The sequence below is a fragment of the Lepisma saccharinum genome, chromosome 5, assembly GCF_977018435.1.
Source record: "Lepisma saccharinum chromosome 5, izLepSacc3.1, whole genome shotgun sequence".
Taxonomy (NCBI): Eukaryota; Metazoa; Arthropoda; class Insecta; order Zygentoma; family Lepismatidae; genus Lepisma; species Lepisma saccharinum.
This window is the reverse complement of record NC_139233.1, coordinates 24,336,634-24,353,402: the sequence shown is the minus strand read 5'-3', so window position 1 is coordinate 24,353,402 and position 16,769 is coordinate 24,336,634. Positions and strand designations below refer to the sequence as shown.

At 39.2% G+C, this 16,769-nt stretch overlaps 1 protein-coding gene across 1 annotated transcript in view; it reads left to right on the top strand.

Moving 5' to 3' along the window:
* The first annotated feature begins 788 nt into the window (after positions 1-788).
* Positions 789-16,769, top strand: part of LOC145988258 (alpha-tocopherol transfer protein-like) — a 34,276-nt gene continuing 18,295 nt past the window's right edge. The window contains exon 1 of the mRNA XM_083123124.1: positions 789-854. The gene's annotated coding sequence lies outside the window, so the exon portion shown is untranslated. The remainder of the gene's footprint in view (positions 855-16,769) is intronic.

Below are 16,769 nucleotides of genomic sequence, written 5' to 3'. Positions count from 1 at the left end.
CATCATTGAGGAATTCTCTTAAAATGGCCACCCCGAAATCCAGATCTGACATGTTACAGAGGATTTCACATCGCACCTGGAGGCGAATAATACTGTGCCATGAAAATGGCGGTGTGCACACAGATCCTCTGGAGTAAATGGTGGTCATTGGTCTGATTTAAGGGTATACCATCCTCTCATCATACGCATGCTGTTAAAATAACATTTTGCAGTTTTGTCTACAATTCAAAGGGTGGGGGGGGGGGGGTAATGGGACTTTTGGTACACCCTGTATATCTGTATATTGCTTTTGTTTTGCTTGCTTACAAAGTGTGGTTGCTAGGTTGTTTGAGCAAGTTGATTCAATTTTGTATTTCACAGTAAGAAGACCTCCAACAGGTAACAGCTTATATTCAGGACTTTGGTCTCCCAAAAAAAAGAAAATTATCTAAGCAGTTTGAAGGCTGTAAAGAAATCTCCGGGAATTTTATTCTTTAAAGTTTACCGAAGCCTACCCCCACCCCCATTCTACAGACACCATTGAAAACCGGCGGAAGCAAAGGAACAATATGAGCGCTTGTGGCAATTTCTTGAAGGAGCAGAAGTGGGAGGGAGGGGAATAGACTGTTTGCATTACAAGAGAAGATAGCATTTAGACGTCTGTTAACACCGCGTGGAAACCACGTGTTGCGGAAGATGGCTTTTTTGAGGAGCAGACAGGCTTTGTAGGTCGGCGGGGGAGGGGCAACCTACTTTCCATTGGCCAGGAGAGCGCTTGTATATCTTGCTGCCTCAATGGTTCCCATCATTATTCACCCAGGTTTCCTTGGGCGAGCACCGAACACCTGAGCATCGAAAGTGACAAGTCAACATACGTAAGTATTGTGCCTTTTCAGGTGTCACTTAGTATATTCACATTCGCTTTCAGCCGAACTTTGACTCTGCCGAGTTCGACTGGCACATGTCCTGGTGATGTTTGTTTGTTTGTTTGTTTGAATTGTTGTCCACTTTATGCAGAGATAGACTATCGGGACTGCACCTACAGTTTAGTGTAGCCTCCACCGGGTATCGAACCCGAGACCCCTTGATTACAAGGCGACGACGTTACCACTACGCCATCATTGAAGCCCGTTGGAAAATTGTCAAGTATGCTGGTAGAGTTTGATGTGCAGAAGGTATCGAAATGGAGAAAACATTGTTGTGAAAATAAATATTGGCGAGGGTAAACGGAGTGACTTAATGAAAATTTGATTCTCTTTTGTTCTTCATCTTCTTCCTCCTCCTCTTGCAGATTTGGGTAACCAAAGCCCGTTCTGCGACTACAAAGATTGATAATTCCATCGGTTATATCGCCTTCCTAAATTTATTTTTCCATTTGGCATGTAATTTCATCATTTTCGTGGCAAACTGCTATCTGGCATCCTCAGAACATGTGGATTCTACTTTAACTGATATTTTTTCAAATTTCTTCCTCCATTGTTTAGACCTTTCATTTATTGTGTATTTGTTCACTTCTAATTTTGTCTCGTAAGGGTACTCCACTTAAAGACCACAAATATCTCATTTGTAAACGATTTATTCTAGTTTTATCATGTTGACTAATAGTTCAACATTCGCCACCACATAGAAGGTCTGGTCTTGAAATTATGCTATGGTATCTAATTTAAATATCTTCTCTCGTTTGTTTTCCAAAATTGATTATCAAAATTCCATTTAATCTATTGTATTTTTAATTTTTTTTTCTGAACATACCTATTTTTGGTGTTGGAACTGTGAAATATGGCTTCTCAAATATGCAAAGTCTGTTACCTGTTCAATTATGTTGTCATTCATCCACTCTTACGAAGTTTTTATTATTATTATTATTATTGCTATTCACTTTGTTTTATCCTCTGAAATTTTCATGTTATAATTTGTAAGAATTGATTGAAGTTTGAAAACAGACCTTGGTAGATCATCTTTGCTTGCTGCCATCAATAACTGGTCGTCTGCATATATAGGGTTTTCCAATAAGAACGATATGATTTTACAATGAAATAAAATAGAACTATTTCAGATACAACCAAACTTTTTATATTATTTTGAAGCATAGTTTATTACATTATGTTTTGAATAACACATAATTTAAGTGTCCATCTCGACTTCGTGCACACGAGTGAATTCGATGAACCCAATTTTCGATGACTTTGTGCAATAACTCGGGCCTAATGTCACGAATGCAGCGTTCGATATTAATTTTAATGCATCAAGGATTCGTGGTCTGTTTGCATAGACTATAGATTTCAAATAACCCGTCAAAAAGCAATCTAAAGGAGTTACATAACAACTTCTTGGAGGCCAACTAACAGTTGCATTTCTTGAAATTATCCTTTTACCAAACTGTTCTTGCAATACGTCGATAGTGGCATCAGCAGTGTGACATGTGGCACCGTCTTGTTAGAACCACATGTCCTCCAAATCAATTTCATCTAAATTTGGCCACAAAAAATCTGTTATCATCAATCGGTACCGCTCACCAGTCACTGTAACTGCATCTCCTACCTCGTTTTCGAAGGTAAAAAAAAGTCCAATGATGCCACCATGCCATAAACCACACCATACAGTAACCTTTTGCGGATACAAGGGCTTCTCGTGAATCTCTTGCGGATTGTTTTCACACTAAAAACGACAAATTTTGTTTGATAACATATCCACTTAACCAGAAATGAGCTTCATCTGAGAAGATAATTTTTTGCCCAAAATTATGATCCGTTTCAAGTTCAATAGAACGTCTATTTTCATATATATATTTTTTGGATAATAACCAAACGTTCTTGAAGCGTGTATTTAGCCATGATAAATTGTCACAGTATGCTAAATACAAATGACAACTAGTGACAGTTATAATATTTGAAGCATAGTTGCCAGTTCGTTTCAAAATCATATCATTCTTATTGGAAAACCCTTTATAGCCTATATATTTGTTGTTGTTAACTTGTTATTTATTCGTAGTTTTACGAACGAAAAATTATAGTTAGTGCTTTGCATTCCTCTCTCCTAAATATGGTTGTTCTTGAATCACGTGGCTGATGCTTTACGTTCGTAAACCAATCCAATAAATTTTTCATCGTTTACGAGTTCTAGCGTGTTCGGAGAAAAGTACTTAAGTCACAAACCGCGATTTTCTGTTGCTTTCATTTAAGTTACACTAAATCAATTAAATAAAATATTCAGAGGTCATCAGGAGATGCGGCGATGACAAAGCAAAATACGAGGGCCATCCGGAAAGTAGTACGCGTTTGTGCCGTGTGGAGTCGAAACCCAGCATGAAACAGCTAGAGTGCGCGTCAAATCTCCTGCATATGGCGATAGCCAATAGCATCGCATTGCAGCGGTGCCATGCCGAAATCTCACACGGAAAAGAGACAACGTGGTTGAGCGAAACGCCTTGTCACGGAACTAGGCAACGTCGCACGTCTGTGATTCGCTGGTGCTGTTCAGCCGTTCAAGGCAATATGCAGGAGATTTGACGCGCACTGTAGAAAGAGAGCCCAGGTCTACACCCTCGTGCCCAACCGTCCCGCTACGTTTCCTGTTGAGTGCAATGGTGTCAGGCGACCCAGTCATCGCAGAAAATGTGCGAATCCAAGGTCCGTCGACAGCTACCCCGCCCTTCAAGGTCTGGTCATAAGATACTTTTTTTTTTTCAGCCCAGATGTTTACAACCACGGCAAGGTTCTGTGACATCATCAAGATGAAACTCCTCGGAGTGTCTGCTATTTCCAGCACTGTAAAGCATGCAACGCTCTTGTGTTAAGAGAAAAACCCATATTGAAGAGCATCGCAACACAACTTACACAGAATACATGAAAGTAATGGTGCATAGAGAAAAATATGAGTAAGCAAAAAGCATAAATTTACCCACGGTTAGTGCTGAAAAGAAATGGAGAAAGAGCAATTCTGGATCCATTTATTTTCTTCATAGTATTTCTCCTTTTAATTTTTGGGATCCTGAGGTTCAAATATCTATTTCGAAAAAAAACGTTCTTAGTTTACAAAAACACGAAGTTGTTTTGTGTTTACTATGTTTACAAATAACAAGACTTATCAAGATTTTTGTTCTCGAGGTGACAGACATACTTACTAGTCAGAACCTTTTTCCTAGCACATCTTATCTTCACACTGGCGATGGCCAAAAATATCAGGATTCCGGAAAATTTGAAATCTCGATTCGGAAATTTTACCACCCGGATTCCGGAGAGAGAGGTTTAACAATTTTTCCATTTTTCAGGTAGAAAGTTTCGTCTTCCTCATTTTACGATCATATACTCCGTAGAAAAATCAATCCGGATTTTGTCATCCACTTCACGTGTCATGTACAGTGGGATCCATAAGTATTATCAAGCAAATTGCCCATCACGTTTACTCCCTTTGTTTTATGCAATGAGAGCTTCGAGAACTGACACAAAACACCAAACAAGCTGCTTACAACCTCTGAACCAGTATACGTACAAATATAGTCCTTAAGAATACGTAGGGTGAAGATAAAAGCCAACGAAAATAGTCATGGACAATTTGCTGAGCAATACTTATGGATCCCACTGTACGAGCCCTGTTATCATCATTATCAACGTAGGAATAGCACCTTTCTTCAGTCTCTTCTTGATGTAATTCCTAGTAATTTCGGCTTTAAATCACGTTCGTGATATTATAGTAAAAAATGTTATCAACCTGATTTTTTTATTTTCGATAGGATTTGCTCTCCCGATTTCTCGGAACTTATTATCGGACGAACATGTATGATAAACAAAACTCATAATTTTTCGTTTTCTTGAGATAGTGTGGACATGCGCTTACAGCACCGTGAGATATTATCAGTCAGATACTATGAATCGCACGACAAAACTCATGATCTTGGCTTGGCGTTTACCGTGGAGAAATATTGCCCCCATACCCCCGTGGAAAGATTGACTCTGACGTTTGGCAAGTCTTGCGATGACTACGTAAAAATGTCACTGCTGCATCGAGGCTTCTTTGCTCGATCGTCTAATAGTTCACACGGATGACGCTAGATGGCTTACGGAATCGACTGTTTCTTCGCTCGAGCGAATAACGCTTGAACAGGCAAAACGAGCTGTTTACGCTCGAAGCCCAGTAGTACACATATAACCGTGATTTGTCTGTGGTAGTTGACCCTCAAATATGGATCGTGAAATGAAAGACGCAGTGAGATTGAAACTGAAGTGAACATAGTCTTCATTTTCATGTTAAATTGTAATTTAGTCTATCTTACCAATATTGATATTATATGATTGATTGATTGATTTAGTTTATTTTGTTTCGCGTTTTGTACCTCTTGGCTAATTTGCGAAGATGGGGATGAGTGATGAAATTGATGAATGGACATTCGCAAACAACCAAGCCCGGGACCCTTGGCGTCGCAGCGCGATGTGCTAACCACTCGGCCACAGGGTCCGGCATAGTAATATATGAAAATGAATAGATGATTATGGGCTGAAACTATCAACACGAATTTTACACATATATTTGTACGATTATTGTCGCATTGAAATGATATTTGATATTCTACACATATAATTCTAATAACCTTGATTCTATATATTCGAGCGAATATCGTTCAAGTCCCTCTGTCTTTATTTTTTTAGATTGGACGAATTTTAAGATACTTTGTATACTACAGAAAGGATAATCGTGGCTTAACCTAAACACTCACTGATGTGTCCTCACCGGAATCGAACCCACGACTGAGCACGTTGAATGCCCAATTTACAATCTGGGGTCCGCCCGACCCTATGGCCGAGTGGTTAGCACATCGCGCTGTGACGCCAAGGGTCCCGGGTTCGAATCCTGGTCGGGCTTGGTTGTTTGTGAATGTCCATTCATCAATTTCATCATTTCATCACTCATCCCCATCTTCGCAAATTAGCCAAGAGACACAAAACGCGAAGTAAAATAAACTAAAATCAAATCAAAAAATCAAACAATCTGGGGTCCGAAGATTCTGGGTTAGAGTTATGGCTAAGGCTCAGGTTTAAAAGAAACCAAAAATATAGAACGTTGTTCTATATTTGTTTTAAACATGAGACAAACCATGGTGAGACCGGGACTCGAACCGGGAACTTCGATGACAATGTCGAAAGTCATCCACTTAAAGTGCACGACCATCGAGCAGGCAGTTATAATGTTGAACACCTGCACAATACATATGGAAAGAACGATAATGTCGATTTTTGTGTGCATTTGGGCGTGTTGCTTGATTTTATCTCTTTCTCTTTGTTTTTCATTGCTGATAACAGCAAGGAGCCAAAAACCAACGCTGTAGGCACAGGATAGAAGAAAACTTCAAATTGGAATGTTGCACGGCATGTTGTCATGTTCTAATTATGTTTTTTTCTTCTTTGTAGCTAATCAGTGGTGATTTATTCATTCCAGTTTTTGGACTTTTCACCACTGTTATTTTTTAAAGAGATTTACCTACGTTTCGGAGGCTGAATCTGCCTCCGTCTTCAGGGTAGCGTGTAGTCTGTTAGATCATATAAATGGTTGCCTAATGGATTATTCTTGGTGGCCTAGGCTCCACCGCGTCTGTCGGTCACAAGGACCTCAATATACAAAAAGTTGCAGGGTAGGATTATCAGTCCATTCCCCGGAGATCAAGGTGGAAACCTAACGGTGTCACACGAAGCCTTGAGCGTTACCTTGACGTGGTCATCTGACAAGTGGAGCCTGGGCCACTGATAATCCTACCCGGCAACTTTTTGTATACTGAGGTCCTTGTGACCGACAGACGCGGTGGAGCCTAGGCCACCAAGAATAATCCTCCAAGGCAACCATTATATGACTACGCCTCCGAAACGTAGGTAAATCTCTTTAAAAAATAACAGTGGTTAAAAGTCCAAAAACTAGAACTAATTATGTTTGTATGTGTGTGACTGACTGAAGACCTTTCCTACCAAACCCCATTTATAATGATTTTGGTTGGATACCGGTAGAGGCACATAGTGTTTCGGATCCCACTTTAAACTATAGGCCCAGTCCCAATTAGCCTATCTGTACATAAAAGTGGACTTAAATCGAAACTCAATCAATCAATCTTTAATGATTTTGAACCATCTCGATAGCTAAGTAAATTATAGTTTCGTTCTCGTCTGGGTTTCGATGTGAAACGCTACATTGCGTTAGTGCTCACGCCTAGAGACTCACCGGGTCGACTCTAGTTCTCCCGTGAAATAGTCAGCACACTCTCCTGCACACCCATATAGCCTACATTAGAATCGTTTCGAGTATAAATATCAAAAAGTCATGCGCACAGACAGGAGAATGAAAGAGGTAGGGAATTGGGACACAGAAATATATATTGAAAAATAACAGGAAGAAGTAGAGAAATATAAGAAAAGGTTGAAAACCAGAGGATGAAAGATGAAAAGAAACAGGAAGAAGTGAAGAAGAAAATAGAAACAGAGGATGAAATATTACAAGACAGAGAGAGGAAAACAACGCAGGGTGCGAAATCGTGGGGGGGGGGGATTTCCCCCCACCGACAATCTTGGCCTCAAAAATCCCCCCACCAAAAAAATTCCGGGGGGAGAGTTTTTGTTATAAGAAACAAAAAATAAGCAATTACTTTTAATTTCAAATAGCCTATACTTGACTAAGCATAATATCGAAAACACACACAAATTATTGTAGTTGTGAGTAGGATCATTAACAAATCTACATCAATACCCAATACCCACAATAAAAGTAAAACAAGAATGTAAGAAAATAATAACTATGAAATGTAATTGATTTATATTAAAATAAAGCACAAACTAAACAAAAACGTACACATAATAAAAACCACTTCCAACTATTTCATAATTTATTAACATCTTTAACCAGTTAGTAATGGAACTACTAAGCTGCTATACAATATCTGATATAAAATTAACAATTTAATTTACTTTAGGTAATTAATAAAAAAAATATTTTAATTGAGTAATTTATTTTTACTTTTAATTAAATTACAAATATGTATATTCTATAATTAAATAAAAATCAATCTTATCTACAGCAAGTTAATTTTAAGTTGACCGCTTTTGCAAAATGTGACAAGAAAGTTAGCTTGAAGTTCACTTTTATGCTCAGATAGGCTAATCTGGACTGGACCTACAGTTTTGAATTGGGATCCGAACAGCTGTTGGTAGTGTGAAGACACCCAAAGGTCAACAATTTTCCCACGTAGTTCATCCTGGGCTGTATTTTCCAGTCTAACGAGACTCTAGCGTCTAGACTTACAGTACAACCAGTACAATCCTCTGTTGGTGTTGTATCATCCATTTATCGAGAGTTTGGAGAGAAGCCTCCCCGATGGCGCAGTGGTAGCGTCTTCGCCTTGTAATCAAGGAGTCCCGGGTTCGATACCCGGTGGAGGCACAAGTGGTCCGGATCCCACTTTAAACTGTAGGTCCAGTCCCGATTAGCCTTACTGTGCAGAAAGTGGACTTAAAAGAACAAATCAAATCAAAGAATCACTTAAAGTCAAAAAGCGCAATTTTCCAGCAGACTGTTATTTACGATCATTCTTTTAAAGCAAATCTCAGATCTGTGAGTAAACATTACATCATCACTGTTTAGAATCTTTACACATGCCATTATAAAACTATATACAGTGTGATTCAAAATCTTTGGACACCCTTTTATTTTGAAACCTGGTAATGGGACTAGATTGATTGATTGATCCCTACAGTTTAAAGTGGGATCTGAACCACTATGAGCCTCCACCGGGTATCGAACCCGGGACCCCTTGATTACAAGGCGACGACGCTACCACTGCACCATCGTGAAGGCCCTAGATGTTGGTAGAGAGGGGGGGCGCAACTTGTAGGGTACATGGTGACCATGGCCGCCATCTTGAACGTAGGTTCGAAATTTCAAATTGGAAGGGGGACATATAGCATATCAAATTACACTAGCGTGAGTTCAGGAATTCAAATTAGTGTAATTTGATATGCTACCTGCCCCCCTTCCCATTTGAAATTTCAAACCTGCGCTCAAGATGGCGGCCATGGTGACCATGTATCCTACAAGTTGCGCCCCTCTACTACCATCTCCCATTACAAGATTTCACATTTTCCTGTCAGGTTTCAAAATTAAATGGTGTCCAAAGACTTTTGAATCACCCTGTACTTATAATATTTTCTCAGTCAGTGTGGCTTAGATGAAAGCAATAGAAAATCGTCGCAGTTTCTGACTTATGTGCCTTTTTCCGAACATTGTCTCCTCATCCATTTCATCTTACCACCATCCATTCTCATCTTTGCAATTAGCCAAAACTGGTAGAAAAGAGAAATTAAACAAATCGAAGACTATGGATCGAACCCGGGACCCTTCGATCACAAGGCGACAACGTTAGGATATGTAGATACTTGTAGCTTTCAAATAAGGCGCGCTGCTTCTTTTTCCGCTTACTCAATGATAAATTCCAATTGCTTAATCGCAGGGCTTGGTCTGCAAGTAAATAGACCTACCTAAACTTTTCTTCTTCCATTCGCCTTATATGAACTGCCAATCAACGTATAATGATTCTAATAATGAACGAGGTTCTTTATTACGTAACTAAATGAACGAGCTAATGATGATGCACTTTCTCACCTCAGGTGTCACTGCAAAAGAGCATTAAAAACGTAAGAGACACATAATAACCTCTCTACAAAATGATCGACCATAAAAAAAGAAACCGCAGGGCGAAGCTAACACCCGAGACATTTCGGATCAGCCGCCATAGTGACACGGATTCGATTTCCCGGTTTCTTTTGGGCGAGGATTACGGAACGGGTTACATAACTTCCGCGAGAAGTGAAAGGGGAAAGAGGGGAGGGGGCGCTGGAGTGAATAAACCAACAGGTGGCATGACTTGACAATGGGCGATGCGATGGGTCTTCGCGTTATGTAATGCTTTCTTCGGTTTCAACACGGGCGATGGACTTCCGCCAGACAAGAAAATGTTAAGAGAGATTGTAGCAGAAAGTTTGTTGATGGAAGGCAGTTGCCGTTTGGTGAACAGTTCATTCAGTGTAGACCAATGTTGCCACATTAACTAAAATTGTATATCCAAAGCAGACACGTATCTAGAACTGTATTTTCGGAGAGGTCCAAACCAAGTGTCTTACATACAATACTTAATAATAGCAAAGTTTATAATTAATAGATTGATATTTATATTAACTTAGTCATATTATTAAAGCACCTCAATTCATAATAATTATGATTATCGTTATCATTAATGTTAACATATTATTGTTATTACATAAAACAGGTAAAAACATGTATTATTCATTATCTAGCTTAAATCTAGTTAAGACCACTAAAATTTCTATAAAGACAGCTGTCCTACCAAAAAAATTAATGTAATAATTGGTTATTTTTTAATACCAAAAAGATTGTGAAGTCCAACTGTTGAAGAGTAAATTCCATGATCATTATCTTTATATGTATTATTATTACTAGTGGTACGCATACATTTTCATAGGAACTGTCAATGCAAGTATAACCACAATCTAGTCCTTAAATTTAATCAAATTCATATTGTGCAACAGTAACAAGTGTTTTGCTTATTTAATTTTGGGTTTGGTAAGTCTTTCAAAGGGATCCCGACCCCATGTACCCCCTCTAAATACGTCCTTGACGCAAGGATACAAATATCAAAGTTACATAAAAATTTGAACATATTCGAATCGCATATTGTATCTTTTGAGAAGTAAAATATATTTTCCCTTCTTTCTGATTGTTTATGACGGATGGATAAAGTAACAAAGAGACAACACTGCAACCAGCCTTGTGCCCGCCCTTAGCTGTATTCATTTATATTATTATTGTTACTCTTATTATTTTGGTAGGCAGGAAATGGGGCAAAGACTGTTTCACGGAGGGCTGGAGCCCACCTCGCCCACCCAGTAAGACGTTACTTATGAAAGCAAAGTAGTTGTAACGGTAACTGTAAGGCGTTACTTTTGAAGCAAAGTAACAACTGTAGGTCTAACGTGTTACTTTTGTAAGCAAGTAACGGTAACCTTAACACCTTACTTTTTTGAGTAACTTACTCAATCTAGTACGTCACTGGAGTCGTTCGTGGTTTTTTTTTTTTCAAAAGGAAAGTAAATATTTAGACATTTTCTCTGATCTTTCCTAAGAGCATGCGTTGTATTAAAATGTGCTTGGTCGGAAGAAAACGCCGTGTGGTTGTGACGAAACGTTAGCAAATAAACCTGCTTGCTTTTGCTTGACTTCCTATATTTTCTTCAAGTCAAATTTACCCAATGACGTGGAACTGTTGGTAAAGAACTATTCCTGCAACATGGTAGAAGGTGCTGGCAGGAAGTGAACCGAAATAAGACAGCTTCGTTCACAGAAAAGAACCATGAGGGGCAAACTCATTATCAAACACATTCAATTTGACCATTGTGCCTCTAGTAGGTCAATAGACAGATGGAGGCCCGCGATTCTGCATTACATCATGCTGTAGTGTGCAGTGTTGCCATAAACTGGAAGCACGATTTTCCTTTTCAAGCTATCTTTCCCCTTAGAAAAGTTTAAATCTGCGATTAAAAAACTTCAAATTTAGCTATTGTTATTATTGTTTGTTTAGTTGACTCACAGAAATGTTAGGAATGTTTAAATGACTGAAAATAATAGAAAAAAAAATATTCTTATCAAATTGTGCACTCTTTTCGTTGCGGAGCGGTTAGCACATCGCGCTATGACGTCAGGGGTCCTGGTTTCGAATCCTTGCCTGGGCATGGGTGTTCTTTGTGAGTGTCCTTTCATCAATTTCATCATATCATCACTCATCCTCATCTTCGCGATTAGCCAAAAGTGGCAGGAAAGCTAAGTAAAATAAACCAAATCAATAAATCAATACAAAATATTAATATTTTCATGACAACATTGGGTTTATACCGGCTGTGACATTATAATAATTTTTAAAGTACTATAACGCAAAGTTTATGTTCCAAGTTACATTTAATTTTTACATTGGTTCATTTCGAGACGGGAATGAATTGCGCAACAAAAGTTTATCTCGTAAAGTTTGCTTTAATTAAGCCCGCTTTATGCTTCCATACGCTAATTGGAACTGGACCTGCCGTTTAAAGTGGGATCCGAACCGAAGCGACGAAATGGAATTTGCAACACTTCGAAAGGCTTGGTTCTAAAATACGATCAATACAATATAGCTTTAAAATTCCCTGCTATTTTGATATATTTCTTGTAGAGTTTCTCAGTTGGTATTTTGTTATTTTTGTTATTTAGCGTCGCTTTTCTTCCACTTTTGACTAACCGCGACGATGGAGATGAGTGATGAAACTGACGAAGGGGCACTCACCATACTCACACCGGGATTCGATCCCGGGAATCTCGGTAGCGAGATCGAAAGTCGACCACCGAGCAGGCTTCATTTCCATTTTCCATTCGTATGGCAACACTGATAGTAACACATGTGATATATTACCCTCTCGATAGAAGACCAAAGAAAACGCCAAGTGAACGCCCACTTCGGATCCAAATTACTTTCCCTTTCGCAGCGGACTGCTCCGAAGTGATAATTGACCCACGACGAAGCGGCTCCCCATAGAGCTTCCGCGGTTGAGTCATGCGGGAGAACAGTGTAAAAAACACTTTCACTGCAGCTGCCCTTGACCCACTGTCTCGCCGGCCACGTTCCTTGCCTGGTTTCTTCTGTTCTCTCAAGCACAATAGACTCGCTTGACACACATACCCGAGCGTAGACTTATTTCCTGGCAATGCAGACGATAAGTTTTGAACAGGTGGCGTTCACGCGTTATGTAAACACACACACACGGTATAATGGTATAAATATAAATATACCGTGTACATTGCAACATGTCGTCAAGGTATATAAAGGGGTCTGTGGAGTTAGGACTTGACACAGAGGCTAGGTCATCGGCACATGCGGCGATGACTAAGCAAAATAATAAAAATACTGCATTTTTAATACTTTAAAAAATAAGTCAGAATATTCTCATATTTGTGCGAAATAAGCCGAGCAACACCATAAAATCTCTCTACCTGCTCGGAAGACACCCAACGACCGCTTGAAGGTCTGGTCATAAAAGGCCTTTATTTTTTCAGCTCCCATGTTTACTGCAGGGGTTTGTCTGACGTCACAGGATTAAAATTTTTCCGAGTGCTATTTCCATCATTGTAAAGCATGTAATGCAATGATCTAATACATGCAATTAGTGATGTCGTGAGTGAAAAAAAATTTAAATAAACTGAAAAATCAGACTTTCTTTCAATTATGTTAGACGAACCATCTAATGTTAACAGTAGGTCTCAATTGTCAACTGTCTTGAGATCTGTGCATAAGGAGGAGGGTTTATTGATTTTACTGATGTGAGTACCGATTGCATATCTGACGGGTTATTTGTTGATTTAAAAATTGTCAATAAGTAGAAACTGGAGGATAAATTTATTATTACTTATGACGGGTCGGCAGCAGAGGCGAAGATATAGTACAAGCAATGCAAGCACTGCTTGCATTATTCGAATATCATTTAAAGTGCTTAATATTTTAGCCTTATTTCGTTTCCATCGCACTCGATTTGGCGAAAAATTACGGCCGCAAACTCCCTCAGCAGCTCTGTAGCAAGCACCAGCCTCAATGCTTGCGGCTGCTCTGCGGGAAAATAACGCACCCGAAGGAGTCACATGGCGAAGCGTGAAATTCGAGTGGAACCCGTCCACAACGCTTATACCAAAAGCTCTGCTTGCTGAGCTTGCGTTATTCCCGAAAATAGCCGAGCTCAACCGAAAGCAGAAGGATATATTGCCACCAAAAACTACGAGTAAAGAATATTTGTCTTCATGAACACGTAAATAAGATCGCGAATATAAAAATATTTGTTAGTCATAAAATAACTAAAATAAGTTATTATCATTGTTCTAAATTCCATATATATATATATCATTTTATATTACAATTTATTTTAGATTTCGCGAATTGTAAAACGCGTAAAAAAATGGATATTGGGAGTTCGGGCGAGATGGTAAAGGGCGGGGGTTTGTGTTTCCAGGAAGTGAAATGTCTGCACCCCAGAGTTTCCCCAGGGAGGGAGGGAAGATTCGACGGACCTTGGTCTGCACCCTGTGTCCAGCTCGGTCCAGCTCAAATTACGTCAAAAGTGTTGACCGCACCAGTGTTTGCAACTGCCAAATTATTTACACAGTAATTCAAGTGAGCTGTTTCACAAATTTTACAACCACATTCAATAAATTGACTGCTTTTGAATAAAACTTGGGGTGAAGATAAAGCTATCTAAAAAGAACTCTCTACTGATATTTACACAGCACAATTAAATCGTATACATTGTACATATTATGAACACAAGAACATGTTTTAAGTTTTATTTTTATGACACAAGTGGTGCTCCCAGGATTTTTTGTAGTAGTCTCCTCATTTTGTCATCTTTTCCTGCCTTTGACTTTCCTTTTCTTAGGAATACTGGGCCAAAGGGGGGCCAACCCTCCCCCGGCCCCGGCCCCGCCTCTGTATGACACTTTATTACTTAAATATTATGTATATACTCTTTCTGCTGTAATGATTCTGATTCCACCGCTTAATTTCTATCTCCATACTGATATATCTTTCCTTCCCATGAGGGATAAAATGAAGGAAATAGGTTGGTATCACTTTCGGTCGTTTCAGAGATTTCCAAAGTGATCTTGCGTGGATGCTTTCCAGTTGTGGAAAGAGCATGGGAGTGTCTTCACGTTTTGAGAACCTTGAGGCCCTAAGATTTGTTGAATTGTTCGATAGCGGGAAATTTCCTATATATGCCAAGGAGTTTGGAATGTATTGTGGTGAGTACATCGTCTATGCATGTTTTTCTTTGGTTTGAAATGAAATTTTTAAAGTTTGTGTTTAACTTTTTATTTTAATGTTTGACTCCGAATGCGATTTTTAGGGTGCCCACAAATCCTAAATTACAATCACGCAGTGTAAATTAAATAAATGAGTTATTTTACCTAAATCCGTTTGGTCACCGTTTGCCCACATTAAAAAATAATGAACAAATAAAAGTACTAATAAATAAATAAGAAATTACGTACCCCTTTAGTCGTATGCGGAAAGTTCGCATATGTAAGACGTTTACTACCATACGAATAACGTTACCTGAAATTTCGAAAGTAAATGTGACGTTTGAGGATCATATGGTTTATTTTTAGAACCGTCACTTTATTATGATATTTTGACAAATCCAGCGACCGGGCCAATGAGGCTATAAACCTTTAATCCCCCTCTTGGCGTGCCATTGTACTACATGTTTTGTTGTACTGAAACATTGCTTGCCTCCTTCGTAAGACTACGCTTCGCTACTGGTCGGCAGTTATGTCGGGGCATTTAGCAGATTTGCAAAAGAAGAGCAAGGACTATGCGTTAGTTACGGATTGCTACGATCCAGTATAGATTTGGTGCTGTCCCAGGGAATGAATGAAATACCATATGTTCTTATCCACTTTGCCACACAAGAACGTTAAAAGAAAACCATCCCATCCTTCTCACAACCCAGGTGATGTTATAAATCACGCTTAGTTAACATAGTTGAACAGTACAGGGAGCCAATAATTGACTTTTTTTTCCCTAATATTTTATGACAACAGAAATGGACAGGGCAGGTGTGTGCACAGCGTATGGATTTCTGCACTTCTTGCAATGCTTTCAAAAAATATTTTTACTGAAGACATTTTCTCCTTTGATGAAAAGTTTCTCTCGGGTTACCGACCAGGTGAATTGTGGAGAAGATTCCAAGCTTTCGAGAGCTTCTCATCTTCAGGGTAGAAGTGAGAGTGACGTTAGCTATCGAAATCTTGGAATATTTTTGGCGTTTACTGAGGAGAAATATTGTGACCCCCTCCCCCCTCTCTTCAGGTTGGGAAGATCGACCCTGACGTTTGACAAGTCTTGCGATGACTACGTAAAAATGTCACGCTTCGCCACTGACTTTACACATTCACAAATTCGGCCATTTGTGGAGGTGATTGATTGATTGAATTGTTGTTTTAAGTCCACTTTATGCATAGATAGGCTAATCAGAACTGGACCTACAGTTTAAAGTGGGACCCGCAATATGCCTCCATCGGGTATCAAACCCAGACCCCTTGATTACAAACCAACGACGTTACCACTGCGCCATCGGTGATTTGATTGTTTTTTTTTATATATATATATTTTACGTCCCGTTTCTGCCACTTTTGGTTAATCGCGACGATCGGTGATAATTAAATAAAACTGATGAAGGGACACTCACAAATAACCCCCATGCTTAGACCGAGATTCGACCCGGAAACTTCGATGGCGATATCGAAAGTCGATCACTTCATACTCTCGGGCAGCCAAATGAGCTGTTCGTTTTTTTACCGACGTACGTGACCAGCTAAAATTGACATTAATTTTCATTAAATTATAACAAACCTTATTTTCAAATATGAAAAGCAAAAGACAGAGCAAAGAAAATATGAAACAAACTCTTATTCTTGAAACAAATTATGTTACATAAAACATTTACCTATAGAAAGGAAAATTACAAAATGCCGTGAATGCCTATGAGGAGATGAGAGGATAGGGCTCCACATGTTCACAATCTCGGCCGGAGGCGATGCGATCAGCACCACGCTCCAGCTGCCTTTACCCCCTTGGTTGCCCATTCCACGGGGGTGAACACCAGTAGCAGAAAAAAAGCGAAATAACATAAACCGAATAAATCACAAAATAGTACACGAATTTCCTATTT